Source organism: Rhinopithecus bieti, unplaced genomic scaffold, assembly GCF_001698545.2.
Source record: "Rhinopithecus bieti isolate Rb0 unplaced genomic scaffold, ASM169854v2 scaffold_2350, whole genome shotgun sequence".
Lineage (NCBI taxonomy): Eukaryota > Metazoa > Chordata > Mammalia > Primates > Cercopithecidae > Rhinopithecus > Rhinopithecus bieti.
Genome location: NW_016803902.1, coordinates 1,328,328 through 1,347,220, shown reverse-complemented (window position 1 = coordinate 1,347,220; position 18,893 = coordinate 1,328,328). Strand labels below are relative to the sequence as shown.

At 46.7% G+C, this 18,893-nt stretch overlaps 1 long non-coding RNA gene across 1 annotated transcript; it reads left to right on the top strand.

Moving 5' to 3' along the window:
• The first annotated feature begins 5,308 nt into the window (after positions 1-5,308).
• On the top strand, positions 5,309-18,505 carry LOC108519357 (uncharacterized). Its single transcript, XR_001882612.1, has 4 exons — positions 5,309-5,501; positions 9,508-9,652; positions 10,785-10,983; positions 17,676-18,505. It is a non-coding gene; the product is annotated as an uncharacterized LOC108519357 (long non-coding RNA).
• Positions 18,506-18,893: the final 388 nt, after the last annotated feature.

The following is an 18,893-nucleotide window of genomic DNA, read 5'->3' as shown; positions in this document are numbered from 1 at the left end:
GTTGGGGAGATAAGCCCCAAAAGACATAAAGACATAAACAAGGTAATTACCATTAAGGTAAGGGCTCCAAAGAAAAAGAAAAAGATGACATGTTAGAGAATTACTGGGGATGGGGCAGGGCAGGTCTCAACTACCACTGTAATTGGGGTGGTATTGGGGGGTCTCCCAGAGGAGGTGACACTTCCATATCCTTTCACTCAAGTACACACGTTCTCAGGGAGCAGCTGTACCCTCAGCACTAAATCTACCACCCAGCAAGAACTAGACAACCATGTATGTGTGTTAAATGTTAGTGTTAGTCAATGCAATGAGATGTAGCTGCTTGTATATCTAAATGTTTCTTAACCTTATGACTAACTCAGTAACTTTAGATCCTGCTTTCCAAGAGCTAATCCAAGGAACAGACTACAGTGAAATTTTCATGGGGCACCAATAACATGAGAAAAATAAGGACAATATTGGGAGTTTTATACAAAATCTAAGAATTTTTTAGTGTTTACTCTGAGATTAAGTTCTTTCTGACTTGGAGTGTGTGTGTGTGTGTGTGTGTGTGCCAAAATGTCCTTTCTTTTATAAAATAATCGTGCTGGCTGTTCATTTTTTAGGTTTCTTTTTCTTTAATTTTTTTCTTGGCAAAATAAGTTTCTTCTCATTCTTTTATTTTTTGAGATGGAGTCTCACTTTGTCACCAGGCTGGAGTGCAGTGGCATGATCTCGGCTCACTACAACCTCCGCCTCCTGGGTTCAGGTGATTCTCCTGCCTCAACCTCCTGAGTAGCTGGGATTACAGGCGTGCACCAGCATACCAGGCTAATTTCTGTATTTTCAGTAGAGACAGGGTTTCACCATGTTGGCCAGGATGGTTTCGATCTCTTGACCTCGTGATCTGCCCGCCTCAGCCTCCCAAAGTGCTGGGTTTACAGGCGTAAGCCACTGCGCCCGGCCTTTCCATTCTTAAAAAATATTTTTGAGAATTCAACGATCTGGGAACCACTGTTTTATAGACTTCTTACTTGGCAGCTTGAAGGCTAAAGGAAAACTAGCTTTGTTTTGGAAGGGAGCTGGCAAATGCCTTCCAGTCGCCTCTGTGCACCTGCTGGAGTCCATCCCTGGTTTGGGAGTGTGGGATCATTGGGTTTCAGGTCTTTGGAAGTCAGACAGTGTGTATGAGAAGTGGACTCACCTGCAGTCTCAGGAAAGGATGAAAAATAACAAAGAGATGTAGCGCACTGTTCCCTCAGCAGTGTCCCTAAACTGCAAAACGCTCCTTATCACTAAAAATTGCTGGGGATGAGAGAAGGCAAATACCAGAAGGTCATGAAAAGAACTGCCCAGAGTCCATGAGAGTTGATTTACAGCAGATTGATGCAAAAGATCTCCTCAAACCACTTCCATTTCTGCTACCATTTTTCTTTCCCCTTTGTCCCTCCTTGGCCCCCTCCTAGATTGAAAACATGAAATTGGGATAGGAGAAGAGGCACTGGGAGTGTGCTGTTTCCTCGGTACAAAAATTATTAATCCTTCATGCTTGCCACATACCACAGAGCGGGGAACGTGGCTTGATTTCACAAAGCTCTGGGAAAACTTCCCCACTGCCATGTCCCTACCATTTGTTAAGAGAAACAATTGTAACTTGATTCCCAGGATTGTGTGTGTGTGTGTGTGTGAGGGCAGGGAACTATCTCCTTGTGACTTGGCTGTACCCTCAACCCCACAGAGAAGTGGCAGGGAGGTCTGCAGAACTCCCCTCTGTAGGAGTGCTGGTGGGAGGTGGGCTTGACCAGTCAGAAGGGACTAGGAAAAGCAGTTTCAATGGGCTGGAGAGTCTGATGTCTGTCCACTGGAAAGTTGAAGCTCATTGGACTTGATACAGACTTGGGAAAGTTAAAGGCAAGGGAGTGTGGCTATTGGCTGGGGGATAATGAAAGATGGAGAGAGAGAAAGAGAAATGTATTAGTCCATTTTCATGCTGCTGACAAAGACACACCTGAAACTGGGTAATTTATAAAGAAAAAGGGGTTTAATGGACTCACAGTTCCACATGGCTGGGGAGGCCTCATAATCATGTCAGAAGGCAAAAGGTACAGCTTACATGGCAGCAGACTACAGAGAATGAGAGCCAAGCAAAAGGGGAAACCCTTTATAAAACCATTAGATCTCGTGAGACTGATACATTACCAGGAGAACAGTATGGGGGAAACTGCCCTCATGATTCAATTATCTCCCACAGGGTCCCTCCCACAACACATGGGAATTATGGGAGCTACAATTCAAGATGAGATTTGGGTGGGAACACAGCCAAACCATATCAAGAGAGATAAACAATAGAGATGGTGGGGGCGGGGGGTGGAGAAATATGCCATAGCATGGAGAAATAAACCAACTCTTCCTCCCCGGCAGCAGCCAAGGAGCCATGAACCCCAGGGACCTGGGACTTTCACAGGAATGTTGGCCTGAGAAGGAAAGCTGGGATGAGGAAGAGTTTCCACTACCTTACTCCCAGGGTTTGTGAGTACAAAAATGGTATTTTCCAGATACGGACTTTGCGTAACAGAAAGAGTTGGCCCAGGGAAGTAATGGACCTCAGCAGAAAGCTGGAATGAACTTCAGATTTCCTAAGGGGCTGCCAAGCCAGTGGTGGCTTCAGGATCAAGTGCAATCAGCCAGGTCAGGGGACTGCAGGAGAGCATCCCCAGCCATCCTGGGAACTCTGAGCAAGCGGGAAAGACCTCTACTGCAGAGTGGGTTTTAAGGGTCTGCCAATAAGCACAAGCACACCAGGCAAGTAGGAACTGTCCTTCCCTCTATTTTTTCTCCTTCTTCTTTATCCAATCCTGGAGTGTGCAGTCAGTAAACAATGGGTGAAAAACGAACAGAGAAAGGGAGAAGCCAATCATACTCATTCCCCTGAAAGGAGGCTAGCTCTGAAGCTGACTTTAGAAATAAAAGGGGAGAAGATTGATCTCCAATTCAAATGCAGAGTTGGAATTAACACACAGGACCGGGAATTCCAATTACAGAACTGAGACTGTGTTTTGTGACTTCAAGTTATGCAAGACATTACCTACCAGAGGGTGAAGACATTGTGGGACCTCTTTGAGTTTTCACTGCAGGGAAGAAGAAAACACTGAGAGACAAAAATGAAATCGTGTTCTGCTCATTCCAAGAGCTATGCTTGATTAAAATACACCGTGAATCAGGATCCAGGAGGAACTATAATGGCCCTGGGGTGATTTTTTTAAAAGACAAGGCAGAAAGGACAGGTCTGCCTTGGTGACACTGTGGCAGTAGGGCCATGTGTGGACCTCTTCGCATGATGCTGAGAGAGAAGGTACCCTTCTCTGGGGCAACATTTCACAATGCCCACCCAAACCTTTGCACCTCCTGACAGGGAGGTGGGGAACATTATCAGGAGAGGTGGGACCTATCCCTGAGACCTGGGCCTCCACCCTAGGATACTCATCCAGCTGCCCATAAGCCTGAAGACTGGTTTTTCTGAACTACCAGTCTCAGCAGATAATCAGATAAATACCTGGGATTCCATATCAATGAGGGAGAAAGGTTAAACTTCCTCAAAGGAAGGGAGGGCAGGTAGGTTATCTCCAGGAGGCATTTTTTGTCTCCTAGATAAGAAAATGCAGAATGAGGGCATTGTTTCACGATGTGACGGGAATTTCTCCAACCACTTCTTCTGTGGGAACAAGACTATCCCCACAGTTTTGCCTGCAACCCCCTCACCGAGAGAAGTGCCCGCTTTGCAAAGATGGGCAGGTTCTTACTGAAGTTGCTTCCTACCTTGGGGACTCCCCAGCCTTCTAACTTTCTTCCCCTGAATGGCTCCCTGGGCACACAGACTTGTCAACACCTTTCTAAACAAGATGTGTGGTTTCCACATCACTAACGACAGACCGCAGTCCTTACTTCCTCCGCCTGAACCCCCTCTTCTATTTCACTCAGAACAAGTTTGATGTCCTGCTGAAGGAAGCATATCTAACACCACTTAAGAAATTCATGCTAGAGTTGTTTGGGGTTGGCACACGGCAAAGCCTGGGCATTTCTGATGATCTGAAACATGGTGTAGGAAAGAGGCCACTGGAGACCAATGCGTGACTTCAGCTCTGCCACCTGCTTGCTGTGTGTCCTTGGGCAAATCAATGCACTTCTCTGGGTCCCAGTTTCCCCATCTGTCAATGGTACAGATTGGACAGAAAGATCCTTTCTAGCTCTAATGAACTCCAGTTCTGTGAAATCCACTCTGGCTTAGGACGCTGCACTTTAGCTTGAATTTATGACCCAGACAACTATTTGAACACCAATTTGATATTTCTTTCATGGAGAAATGAATGTCATTCACAGGGTAATAACCAGGAAGTCAATTCAAACCCAGGACTAACAGGAAGAAAAACATTCCACGTCTCCAAACTTGCTAAATTTAATTGTGTTTACACAACACTGATCTTATACCACTCCAAACACTAAGCTGTGAGTGTCCGTTAGCTGAAGCCAAAGAGCCTGGATATCACAATCCTAAATAACAATTGTAGAAAGCCCGGAAACTTGTAAAAAATTAGCAGGAAAGAGACACCATCTCCTAGATAAGTCCTTAGAGCTTAAGAAAATTTGAGAGTGGGGTGCTGGGACTTCCCAATGTGAAATTAATATCTTAAAAAAAAAAAAAAAAAAACACAATAAAGTCCCCAAACTTCTACAAGCTTTCCAAGAGTCTGTTACAAGCCTGGCCCTTTTAGGCCCAGCCCCCAACCAATGCCAGCACTGACGTCAGCTCACTGTCTCCATAGCCGGCAGCTCTGGGAGCTGAACTCACTAGATCAATGAAAACATCAACCATGCCAGACGTGCCTGCTCTGCTCCAAGCCTGCCAAGGAGCCAGGGGTTCAGGTGCAGAGCTGGGCCATCTGTCATTAGGTTCTGCTGTTAATTGCTGTGCTAATGAACAAGGTTTGAACTGGAGGCACGAAACGCACATGCAGATTTACACACAGCTCTGTAGTACTGTGTCCCATTCCCTTACAAGCCGGCACAGTCTCTTGGACACAAAGGTAAAGGTGGCCAAGTGACATCACTCACAAAGACGTTGCATAACCCAATCGGTAGATACTCCAAGTGGCAGATGTGCAGAATTTTTCAGCCAGGTGCTCATTTTCCTGTCATTCATCTACTCAAAAAATACTGGCTTTGTGATGGCCACCATGTCAAATGCCAGGACTCCAGAGATGACAACAACAGGGTCCCTACCCTCAGGGGATCCTATCCTCCCAGGGGAGATAGAGAGGTGAACAAACAGGACAAATACAGGTTGACAAGTGCTAAGAGAAAAGTCAGAGGCTGTGGGAACAGAGAGGACGAGTATCTAACCAGCCTGGGGTATCTGAAAGACTTCGTGGAGGAGGAGAAAACACCTGGGCTAAATCTTAAAGGAAGACCAGAAGTTACCCAGGGAAAGAAGTGAAGGAAGACATTATACACAGAGAGGCCAGGAGGTAAGAGAGAACCTCAGTGTCTGGGGACACAAGGAGTCAGATACAGGAGGCTCAGAGTGGGCGATGGGAGGTGAAGCGTGAAGACACTGGGGAGAGTGAGGATACTGGAGAAGAAGGTGGGGTGCAGATGGTGACAAGTCCTGAAGAGCAATTGCTTTGCAAACCTTGATCAAGCTCTTGCAATGTGCAAGCGACAGCATTAAGTCAATGTGAGGGCCCTTGCCCTTATGGCACATGGACTTCCTAGAGGAGAAAGAAGAAGAGTCGCTCGGAAGAAGAAATGTCACCAGACTGAGTTAGTCAGAGAAGGCCTCGTGCTAGAGGGAGGCCTCTAACTTCAGGCAGAACTTCAGACAGGTAAGCCAGCGCCACCACCCAGATGTTTTGTGTATGTTGCCTCACCAAATCAATGAGGACATGACATCTTCCCATTTTCCAGGTAAGGAAACTGAGGCCCAGAAAGCTTAAATAGTTTGGGAGCTGGGAAGTGGAACAGGAGGGATGCACTTTTCCTGACTCCAGAGCCTGCGCCCCGTCCATTTCACCTTGCTGTTCCCCAAGGTCTTCCTGGTCAAGGGAACAGCCTGACAAGCACGGGAAAGGCATGTGGAAGGCACACAGGAGGACTGGGCAGTAGGCAGTTTTCATTGGAGAAGGGAGTTTGTGTGGAGGAGATGGGGCCTTGGGTCTGGAGTGATAGTCAACAGAGTGGCACAAGCTTCAGCTTTGAAGTCTAGGAGCCCAGGGACAAGTGAGGTACCCTCTCCTGGTTTCAGATTTCTCACTGCAAAATGAGACCTAACACCTACTTCCTCTGGATACATTCTCCGATGAGAATTCAGTGAAATAATGAGTCGAGTGCTTAGGAGATGGCCTTACACCTTGTGAGTCCTCAACTGTGGATGATATGATTATTTTAATCAACAGCCATCATTATTCCCAATAATAATACCTGCAGGTAAGACCCTGGAGGTAGGTTGGGGCTGATACGTGCAGGATGCTGATCTCCAGGCAGGCATGCCATCAGGATTCTGTTGACACTGGGGAATTACAGTGACAGTTCTTAAGAACAGACGTGAAATAACAGCTTGGACAGAATTTGTTCTCTTCTGCAGAATAACACAGCAACTTCCTCACTCAGAAGTGCCATGATTTTTCTCCTATGCAGAAAAATTGTATCACAGTGAAGAAAGGCGTGTCCAACACTTCAGATGCTGGCCACAAGGTGCCAGTGGGGGTGAGAGTGACTGTCTGAAGGCTGGACACACACCAGAGGCACTCCAGTGGTGAGGAGGCTAAGGAGGGCCTCATGGGCTCCAGCAGGGGCCAGGGGCACTCTGGATACCCCCAGCTGGTGAGGAGGGAAGAAGTGGGGTCGCTGCTGCTAGCCCCTTACTGCTGACTCTGTGACAGCCTCTTGAAGATGTGGGGCCGCATCCTCTAAGCCGTTTCTCGCCAAAAATCAGAAACCTCTGGAGGCCACACTCCTGTAAACACAGAAGCAGATGCTCCCTGGACCACTCCTCTCTCTATCAAAAAAAATAAAAAAATAAAAAAATAAGGCAGTGGACTCCTCCTCCAGTGGTGGGCTTGGAGACAGTGGAGGGAAGGGAATGCCTTTGTGAGGGGTGCACTGTGGCTTCATTTCAAGCCTGCCTCCCACCCTCTTGCTGTCTGCAGAAGAAGGAGGCTGTGTGGTGGCTTCCAAGCAGCACAGCTGCCCTTGAGGAAGGCAAGTGGGATCTGGTGTATGTCGGGCACCAGCAGGTCTTTGAGCTCATTTACTGTCTTGTGACCTTCCTATGTAGCAGGCCTTATCCTCACTTTACAAACATAAAAATGTGGCCCAAAAAGGGCAAATGATTGTCCAAGCCATGCAGCTAGTAGGCCACTGAGCTGGATCCAAACCCATCTGCCTAAACTCCAAAACCCCAGTTTTAGCCACTGCCAAATTCTGCCTCTCAGAGAAGAGGGTGGGAGAGAGAGTAGTTGGCTACAGTTCTTCACAAAAGTGATCGAATGCTAGTGACCAAAGAGAAAGGAAGGGTCCAGAGGACCCCTGGTCCGAAGCCATGCAGAGGGACAGTCCTGGGTTTGCATCTCTGCTGGAGTGACCGTTGGCACGTTATTTATTCCCCCTGATTCCTGCTTCCTCATCTGGAAAATGGATCTCAGAGGGCCTACGTGTAGGGTGGTTGTGAAGATCAGACACAAAAGACTGAAGCCCTTGGACTTCAATAAGTGCTCACTAATGTCAGATATAATTATTGGTTATTATTACACAGCTGCAGATAGGATCAGGGGCTCCTCAGATATCCCCACTAACACATAAGATAGGTCAAGAATGAAACTGTGCACTGCACAGGGCATGAGAATTTTCTTTTCCCTCCCCGATAACTGGATCCTTTATTGCTGAGCATTTACATACATTATCTAATTTCATCTTACCCATAACTCAGAAACTGAATGTCCCATCACTTAGAGAGCCAGCTCCAATTTGGCCGTGGATTCTAGAGCCTGTGCTCCTCAAAGCTTGGCTCTCTGCTGCTGTGGCTCACAGCTACCTAGGACTTGGAAACTGGCCTCTGGGTCCATGGTCTCCAAGAGGAAGCCTGGTGTCTCCTCACAGCCCCCTCAGCCTCCTCTCAGAGGGTCTGCCCAGCAGTAGCACGTGACTCAATCACTCTTCTAAACCCAGTGGCAACCACTGGCTACCCACTATGAATGGCCCAAGTGGAAGACTTCTATCCTGATGGAGAGAGGCGGGGTTCAGCTTGGAGTGTTTGGGTTCCCAGGCCCATCACCACGCCCTGCCTCCTGGCCAAATGGCTGTTGGACCCAAATGCAGACTTGCAGGGTCCAAATGAACCAGGTAGGCAGGCACATGGGCCTTAAAAAAATTTCAAGGCTGGTCTTCCATTCCCTCTCCATCAAACCAGTGCCGTAGTCCACAGCGAGGGCCAGGGGAGCTGTAAAATCCCCATTTGCCACAATTAGCAGATGAGTAATGAAATGGTAATGGCAGCCAGCAGTGGCCTCTGCTCTCCCAAGGCCCATGCCCCTGCCTTCTGTGAGTGCCAGCTTGGGACTGAGACCAGCAGAGCACCTGGTACCCAGAGGTACCTGGAGACATACCATAGGGCTCTCGCTTGGCAAAGCACATCTTCCTGTTTCTGCCTCCTGAAATCCGAGCTGTTTTTGATTGTTCCTGGGGAGCTCATGCCCTCTGCGAGAGGCCTTAGCTTAGGGTCTCCAAAGATAGGGTAAAGTAGGGGAGCAGGCCCTAGAGGATGGGAAAGGAGGAAGGAGGGAAAGGGGGAACAGCATTTGCATAGAGCCTGGGGCAGAAAGGAGCTGTCACTGAATGGAAAGCAGGCAGCGTGGCTGAAATACACAGTGAGGTACAGGATCAGGAGGCAGAGACAATCAGATACAATGTGGTATGGGATAGGGAGGCAGAGACAATCAGGTGGGCCCCACAGGTTATGGGGAGAATTTTGCCTTGGGGTTGGCAGGGCATCCCATGGCTTCTCCCTTCTGCCCTGGCAAGTCGTTTAATACTTTTCTAGTTTTCAGCAGCATTTTAAAATTCATCTGTAGCTGGTCGTGCGTGCCTGAAAATGAGCTGGTGTCAGCTCCTGGGCTGTTGTCTGGTAAAATGCCCGAGAGTGTTTGTTTACGAGTGCATCGCAATAAGAGGATTAGAGGCAGTCATATCCTTCCAGTGGTCCCTGTGGTCAGCCGCTGCCTGAGCATGGAGGAGAGTCGAGCTCTGGGCGCCCTGCCAGGAAACCCTCTGTCTCCTTTGGTCCAGCAAAGAAAGGACCTCAGTGCCCTCAGGTCCTAACAGTAAAGTTAAAGAAAGCCTGGGCCAGAGAGAAAGAGTTATCCCTCAAAATGCTTCCGTCTTGCTCGGTTAATCTAATCTGCTTTATGTAGTACAAAATAAACACAACCCTAATTAGCAGGTTCATGCTGCAGCTGAATTCTCAAAAGTGCTTCACAGATTCCAGCCTCAGCATTCCCAGAGAAGGCCCAAGATCTCCCTGAGAGGCCCAGTTGGTGTTTGTGGAATCAACACTACTCTGGTGATCACACAGTTTGCCTCACTTTCTCCATGGAGCTCTTTGCTAAAGGACATTCTCCTCCAGGTCAGTACTCCAGCCAGCCAGCCTCAGCCTGGAGGGTCTGCTTAAATGAGATGGGAGGGGTAACATGGTGCATGGACGTGTTGGGCTGAATCTCAAGCTAAGGCAGGGGCACACTTCCCGAGTGTCAAACCTGGAAAAGGGGTATTTTTTCATTCCTTCATTCACTCAGCAGCTAGTTATAGAGCACGCACTGTTAGGTGGCAGAGGCAGCTACAGCTACATCATCAGGGTTCAAACCCTGGCTCTTCCATCTCCCAGCTCTGTGGCCTTCAGTGAGGGACTTACTGCTTTGTGCCTCAGTTGCTCCACCCATAAAATAGTGATAATGAAAGCACACATGTTAAAAGGAAATGTCAAGATTAAATAGGCATAAAGAGTTAGGACAGCACCTGACACACAATAAGCACCTTACGAGAGCCCAGCCTGCACGAAGGAAGAACTGTACACTTGCCTCGTTCATCATTTTATCCAGGCACCTGGGAAGCCTGCCCCGAGAGACCCAGTTCGTATGTGGTGGCAGAAGGCAGGTGTTCCATGAAGATTTGGGGAATGAATTAATAAAGTTGAGTGGTTGTTCTTCTTCTTATTGTTGTTAATATTGCTTACTTCAGGCTATTATAACAAAGTACCATAGATTGGGTGGCTTATAAACAACAGATATTTATTTTCACAGTTCTAGAAGCTGGAAGTCTCAGATCAGAGTGCCAGCATGGCCAGGTTCTGGCAAGGGCCCTCTTCTGAGTGGCAGACTCTCATCTCATCGTTTTCATTTCCTCACACAGCGGAAAAGGTGAGGGAGCTCTATGGGGTCCCTTTTATAAGGATGTGAATCCCATTCATGAGGGCTCCACCCTCATGATCTAATTACTTCTCAAAGGCCCCACCTCCTAATCCCATCACATTGAGGGTTAAGATTTCAGCATAGGAATTTTGAGTAGGGGCGCAAACACCCTGTCCAGGGCAATTATTATCATTATACTCTGTTAGCTCTTACACGTCATGCCAGGAACACAGGAGTGAATAAGTCAGATGTGATCTCTGCTTTCATTTATCAGATGAGAAGAATGTTAAACAACTAATAAATGTTTGCTGAATGATCAAGTGAATGAACTAATTACATGATTATTTACAGCTGTGAAGGAAAAGTTCAACAAAAGGCAGGGTGTTTTGTTCTAACTGAGGACGTCTACTGACACAGCAAAGCTGTAAAGCAGACCACGGACTGCAGCGCAGTGTGGAGAACAACTCTACATCTGGTTGGAGGTGGAGTAATGTCCAGTCTGTGCACAGACAGATGGCAGGTGTGCAGCTGCACTCAGCATGGGATAGAGGTACTTGATCTAACCACAGAGAAGGGGTGGGTCAGGAGAGCTTCCTGGGCTGAATGTTAAATAACAGAATCGAAGTCGATTGAGCCAAGGTAAGGGTAGGCTGTTTCCCCTTTACTCCCTGTGAATCTCAACATTTAGCATGGGTCTGGAACATCATAGATGCATAACAAAATGTGTGTTGAATAAATGGATGGTTGAATGACTGAATGAATGTAGTTTTGATGAGATTCCCCTAGGAGTCTGTTACCCAGGAAAGTAGAACCCCCATTAATCTTTCCATGCCCAAATGAAGAAATTGAAGTCCAGAAGGAAGAAGTCAATAGCCCACTCTATTCACCCTACTTCTTTGTCCCTCTTCAGCTCTGTGCTGATGCTTGAGAGGAATTGTTTACTGCCCCAGCTATGCCCTCTTGTATTTTGACAAAGCACAGTTCTATTGCTCCTAGCAAACATATTATCTTTCTATGGCACAGGCTGGACACGATTCTACACCTCCATCATAATGCAAAGTTGTTCCCCAGTGCTATGGCTCAGTCCATGTTCAGTTTTGCAGACATGTCTCTATCAGTAGCTATCCTCAGCTATAACAAGATTATTTTCACCCATTGATCCTAATGGTCTTTCTTACCTACAAAGGGTCTTAGGGGACACCAGGGTGGGAACCACAGAACGCTGACTGAGAACCACTCCTTTAGGAGCCTCCTCTGGCTGTTTGGTGTATCACTGGTGCCTGGTGCAATATCTGGATAAGCCTGGCCAAGAGCCTAGCCTACCTCTGGGGGATTATCCTGAAATTCTGGAATGACTCTTGAACCTTTGGTGCTCAACCACCTCCTCCTTGCAGGGCTAAAAATAATTTGGCCACTTCCTGACAGGCAGGACAGGTGTCAGTCTGGGGTGCATGATACTGAACTAAGTGCCAGGTACAGATGGGCAATTTGTAGGCAGTTTTACTTAATCCTCTCAAAAGTTCTGCAAGGAGGTATCATCATCCTCATTTAAAAGCTGAAGAAATCGAAACTCTAGAGGTTTAGTGATTCCACTCAAGGATGTGTGAGAGTTCAGAATCAGAGCCAGAAAGACTTAGAGAGATAAACCCCACAAAGGAGGAACACCATGCCAGGGCATGCTCACATGCAGAACCTCCAGGCTTTCAGTAGGGTGGCTGTGAGTTTTTGCAAACTGTGGCTCCAAAGTGATCATATAAGAGGCATGAGAAACCAAGAAAGTGGACTGTGCAGGCCAGAAGAAGGGAGTTAGCAGTGATTCCTTCTGCTACTTTCTCACCAATCCATATCCTTTCTCTTCTGAAAACCCCATTTCTTTTCTTTTCTTTTCTTTTCTTTTCTTTTCTTTTCTTTTCTTTTTTTGTAGAGAGAGGTTCTTGCTATGTTGCCTGGTCTGTTCATGAACTCCTGGGCTCAGTTGATCCTTCCACCTCAGCCCCCCAAAATTCTGTAATAATAGGTGTGAGCCACCATGCCCAGCTGAAATTTCATCTTTTTAACTCTGTTAATAGCTTCATCTACCATTGTCTCTTTCTTGTTTGTTCACCGAAATTTCATAAAACCCCACTGCTGACATGAATACTTAGGTATGTTGTATATAGTGACCTTGGTCTGTTGCCCAGCCTTTGGAACCTCAGGTCCTCATCTAGATGGAAACAGCAGTCCAGCAGGGAGCCCCTTGGCTTTATTGCAGTCTTCATTTCTCCTACTCTCTCTCTGCAGAGGTTGTTGAACAGTCAGAGGGACCAAAATAGAGCCAGCCAAAATTGCGAGTGCATTCTATCATCTGTCTCCCCTGGACCCTCATGCCCCTGTCCCACAACATCAGCCAAAGGGAAACGAAACAGGGAAAGTAGAGGTGGCTCATTCTGCTTGTAACAAAGAAATGAGTTGTGGTGAAGAATTAAGTAAGGTGCACAAATTAGCACAATCCAATAGGCTGTAAATAAATCAGTCTTTAAAGTGTTCACAACTTAAGCCTCTTTTATCCTCAGCTGAGAAAGGCTTCTGTGATTTTCTGCCCAAGGTGTTGTTAGTGAGGGTGGCGGTTCTGGACTTTGGGGGTGGGAGTGGTTAGGAAAGGCGGCAGTTCATTTGGTATAGTGGGGCTTAAACTTGAATACCACACCACTAGCTTAAGAAAAAAGGGGCCTAGGTCATCATGTACTTGCAGCAGAAAGACAAAATATCCCCATGATGTGGTAGAAGCTGTTCTGAGTTCTGCAGCTCTTGGAGTCCCTTAGAGATCTCATTTGATCTCAAGTCTTTAAGTCCATCTCTATACATTGATGACATCCTAATTTATATCTCCAGCCAGGACATCTTCCTGAATTCCACGCTCATATCTCCACCTGCCTATTTGACATCTCCACTTGCACATATAAAGACCTCTCCACAGTAACACTTTAAAACCAAATTCCTGCTATTCTCTCCCAAACCTGCTGCACGTGCAGCCTTTCCGGTCTCAGTCAATGGCAAGCCCATTCTTCTAGTTGCTCAGGCTTAAACCCTTGGAGTCAACCTTGATTCCTTTCTGTCACTCACATGCCTCATCCCATCAACCAACAAATCCTCCCAGCTCTACCTTCAAAGCAACCACAGTCCTACCACTTCCCACCATTCCCCTGCTTCTACCTGGCGCAAGCCTCCAGCATCACTTCCTGAATCACAGTAACCTCCTTACAGTATCATTTGTATCAGGGAGAAACTGGAAACTATTCTAGTATTCATAATATACATTTTGTCAGATAATTTTCAAGGCCTTTGTACTCTGGGTTATCAAACTATTTAAGATGCTGCCGAAGAGCAATTAGCATCTGGGAAGATGTTCACATGAAATTACAAAGTGAAAAAAGGATATGTAGAAACCGGAAAGTGATACTGGAAAATGTTCTCTGGGTTCTGAAATTGTAGACTTTTAAATTTCTTTTTCTATGTTTCTGCTTAAAAAATTGTGTTCATGATTAGGAAAAAATACAATTAAAAATAAAATGACGGAAAAGTAAAAGAAGCAGAGACAATACATGGTTGATGTAGAGGACAGAGAGGCTGCAAGTTCCCTCATAGAATATAATATTTGAGCTGTAAGTGCTGTGAGCTCCCATTTTATAGATGGAAAAAGAGAGGTCCAGAGATACACAGTGAGTTGCCCAGAAAAATATTGCCTGCTTTCATTTACTCCTGTGTACCGGACATTGTGCTATGTGCTTTATAAATATGACAATTTTTATTCTCCATACTGGCTGTGTGAGGTTAAGAATAGCTCCCTCTACCACTCCATCCATTCTACAGATGAGGAGACTGAAGCTTATACAGGTTATATAATTTGCCCAGATTCACATGGCTAGTCATGTTCAGAGCTGGTAGCCAAACCCCAAAGGTCATGCTCTTAACTTCTTACTTTACAAAGTCATACATTCAGCTGGCTTGATAACCTAGATTTCTAAACTGCCAGTCACCTTGCACCATTTTAAAATGAAGTGTGGATGAGTAGAACTGAACAGCTCAGAGGCCCCCAAAGCTCCTCCTCAGGCCCCCACTTCAGCCCAGAGCACAGCCTGGGCCTGCCTGGGCTGCAGCCAACCCTTCTGGTTCAACTCATGAGTCCAAAGCGTTTCCCTCTTTGAAGGAGCAGCTGCTGTGGGCAGGAGACTTCCAGAGAACATGAAGTGAATCAATGTTGGGGGCTGGCCTGGCGTTAGAAGTTTCTCCCAGAGCCTGGCCTGCCACCCAGATTTCTCTCCTTTGTGAGTCCCATTGAGGCAGTAAATGCATAATGGATTTAGGGACCATCTCCTAAGGTTAAATGTCAAACGTACCTTCAAATAAAATGTCAGTAATAAAAACAGTTAGTGAGTTGGTCTCTCTGAGATGTGGAGAAAGTGTACTCTGGTCATTCCAGCAGCTTCCAGGCTGTGTGGAGAATCCTGTGGCCTAACGGGGAGAATTGGGTTGGGGAGTTGATAAATATTTTCACCTAAAATGTCTGTAAAAATAAGGTCAGAAAAACCGCAATGTTAAAGAGCTGCAGAATGTGTGTTGAGAGGATCTGGTGAGAAAATGTTACTTAAACCCTGGGTAAACAGAATTGTTGTTTTAGTACTGAGAACAACGGTCTCCCTCCAAGCTTGAAAATGAGAACATTAAGATTTTCCTGCTAGAGGCACCCTCCAAGACAAACACAATGCACACTGGAGCAGAGCCATGCAAAATCATCATGAGGAGGCAGAATAACCCCCAGCCTGCAGGCCTAGATGCTAACTTTAGTGCAAATCTTAGCATTTTAAAAGAAAATATATGGATCAGGCTGAAATGGTGGGGCAGGGTAGAGACTGGGATATTAGTCTCCTAGGGCTGCCACAAACTGGATGGTTTAAAGGAACAGACATTTATCGTTTCACATTTCTGGAGGCTAGAAGTCCAGAATCTAGGTGTGAGCAGGCCCGTGCTCCCTCTGGAGCTCGGGGTAGAATTCTTCATTGCGTCTTCCTAGCTTCTGGTAGTGGCTGTCAAGCCTTGGCATCCTTTGTGTACAGCTGCATCACTCCAGTCTCTGCCTCTTCATTGCACAGAGTTGCCCATCCCATGTGTGTCTCTATCCTTTTCTTATAAAGACACCAGTCATATTAGATTAAGGGCTTACTCCACTCAAATGACCTCATTTTAACTAATTACACCTGTGATGACTTTATTTCCAAATAAGGTCACATTCTGAGGAATTAGGGGTTAGGACTTCAACATAGCTTTTTGGAGGACCCAAGTCAACCCATAATAGTTGGTCCACAAAAGAAACAAAATTAATGGGAGCATCGAAAGGGAGAGATTTACATAGTGTGCCAAGCATCCCTGTGCTTCATGGCGACAGGGCCCATGACTGTCTACACCACTAGATCCCCTTAGGCCACACCGTGGCCCAGGACACCACCCTGTCCCCTCCACGGAAATGCCCTGCTGCTGACGCACAATGGAAGGAGTGTGGCAGCCACACCAGGGTGCCATCACCCTGGGATCTGACTGTGTAACCAGCAGGGCTTCCCAAAGTAGCGCTACTCTACAGATTTCCATGCAAATGGCCACTGCAAAGATTGAGGTCATTCCACATTCTACCTGCTTTTCAACACCTGTGGGTCTCAACTTTTTCTGCTTGAGAATAACACCCCTTTGAATGCAAAAACTGTGGATGACACACTGGAAGAGATAAAGAAACGTGAAACACCACCAAACAAGTCAGTAAGAATAACATCATCATTGCTGCAGCAGAAGCAAGTCTCACCCTTTCTATAAAAATGCCAGGTCATCACACTTGTCATGCATGGTCTAGAAATGCATCTGCAGAAATCACAAGGTTCTAGTCAGCCCTCCACACTGCCCCCACCCCAGCCTGGGTCTCTGTGCAGGTAGAGTTACGTATCGTCCTTCTTGGGCTCCCCTGCATATTTCCAAAGCAAAGTTCTCACATATCTCAAGAAAATCAAAGGGATTCACTATTTTACTTCTTTACAGGTTGGATCCCTCTCTTTGCAGCATCATCCAAGCCAGCGTCACAGCACAAGTATTCAATTATTGCAAAATGCAATAGCATGTGCTGATCTGCTCAGGCTGGTGGCATGCCTGTGAAGGGCTGTGTGGCATGTCAGTATGAAGACACACTGCTGGGAAACCCTCTCCAGCACTGACAAGGAGAAGGAGACCAAGGTATTTTCAAACATTTTCTTTTTTCCTGGCAAAGATTGAAACAGAAAAGTGGCTTCCACCTGGTCCTGAGTTATTCAACAATTCAAATTTGTCATTTTGCCCCATTCTAGTTAATTGAGTTTTCATTCTAAGATCCTAAAATAAAATGTGAATACAGAACAGTTACCTTGTGGTTTTAGCCTATCAGCAGGGGATGGGACCCTTCCTTTTTAATTTTTTCCCTGCCTCCCTCCCCACCATGTAGCCTCCCTCTCTGGTTCTCCCCAGACATATGGGCCATTGGCAGTTGGCACCTCAGAGGCATTTACCATTATGGCCCACCTTGCTCAGTCTCCTCTCCTGGGGGCCAGTTTTAGTCTCTGTCTCTAATTAAGCCCCAGCCTCTGTACCCAGAATCTTCCCATGAAAGCAAGCTGCCAGCTGTAAGTTTCACTTTACAGCCCATGCAAAGCTGTTTTCCCTGAAGACAAACTGCCATCCTCCCTGCAGCCCCCAGCTCTCAGAGTTGCTCAGACACTCCCCTCTTTCCACCCCTCAGGGTCCCAACAGAGCCTCCTAGGTAGACAGCTCTCCAGGGAATGAAGTGGTTTCCTCATGGGAAGGGAAACAGAGAGTTTATCTATTTCCTTTGGAACCTGTCCATGCAAAGCAATGTCAAAGACTGGGCTGGGGTAAAAAAGGCATTAGGCGGGGACCCAGAGGGCAATGTGCAGAATTCTGGCCACAGCCCCCAGAATGTGTTGTTACTGGCTATGTCCATTCTTATTTGGCAAGCAGTCTTTGCACAAGCGTTTGCTCTTCAGGCTGGGCTTGATGTATCCTGGGTCAGAAGGGAAAGGCTGGTGGCCATGCTGGATCATAGGGCCTGGGGCTGGGGGGAGGCTGCAGAGCTTGGCAGGGTTCCATCAGTGGTGCAAGCCCAAGGGAGTCACCACCAGGAACCCAGGCCTGGGCAATGAGAGGTTCTCTTATTCTGGCTTCTCCCTACAGCACCACCTGCCAGGCCAGAACAGAAAGAAGGGCTATGGAGACTGGCAGAGAAACAACAATTACTGCTCGGTGAGAAGTAAACAGCGTCTGCTTCCAGAGGCTTTATGGACCAGAAAGCCTGTAGGAAATAGCTCCTGCTTCCCAACCTGGAGTTCCTCACGCACTAGCCCTCCCTGCTACAATTTTGATGGTTTTTTTTGCATATTTACAGAACTGTGCGACCACCATCATGATCAGTCTTAGAAGAGTTAATCACCTCTCACTCCAGAAAACTCTGTATTCATTAGCAGTCACTCCCTTTCCCCTTCCCACCCCTCTCCAACATTAGGCAACCACTGATCTACTCTCTGTCTCCATAAACTGGTCTATTTTGGACATTTCACATAAGCCTCCCTGGATCCCAGTTTAAGCATCCTGGGGTTTGTCTACCTGCCAGAGCCATGGTGCCAGTGGGGCTACCTGTCCTGTGGGATAACAAGGCAGGTTCAAACCTTTGCCTGCTCTCCCATTCATTCCTTTTGTGTTAGTCCATGAGTCTCCTGACTGTTCTCTCCAACGACAACCACAGACTGACAAAAACCTACTGACTTGGAGTCAGGAACAGACTTTGCTACTTTCTGGCTGTGTGATCCTGATGAGTCACTTGAACCTCCTGTTCCTCAGCCTAAAACCAAGACTAATAAATCAAGTCTATCTCACTGCCTTACATGGGGATTAAAAAGATAGAGCATGCAAACACACATTGTACATCACAAAGCTGTGTGCAAATAAATATCATGTAATTCCAGCCCTTTTTGAGTTTATAAATAAAAGTGAAAACCTCATAACTCGAAGTCCTCCCCTTCCTTGCCTCTATTCTTCTGTGTTCATTGGTCTGTGTGCCTATTACACAGCTGCCAAGGATAACTCAAGAGACCCAGCCATGAGAAGCAAGAAGAGAAGAGCTGACCACTTTCCAGTGTCCCTAGATGAAAAATACAAAATGATCAGCCCTGGGCTGGGTAAGCTGTTGCCCAAAAAGTGCTGGCCCTGCCACAATACACAGGGCACCATGACCAATGGACTTCGGACTGGGGCAGTCCTGGGTTAAGCACTAGCTCTGTTGTGCCATCTCTGCCAACCTAATTAACCTCCTCTCACCTGTTTCCTCACCTGTACAATTTGGAATAAAAATATTTACACCCTGTGAGGCATCTGCTAGGATTGCCTGACATAAGG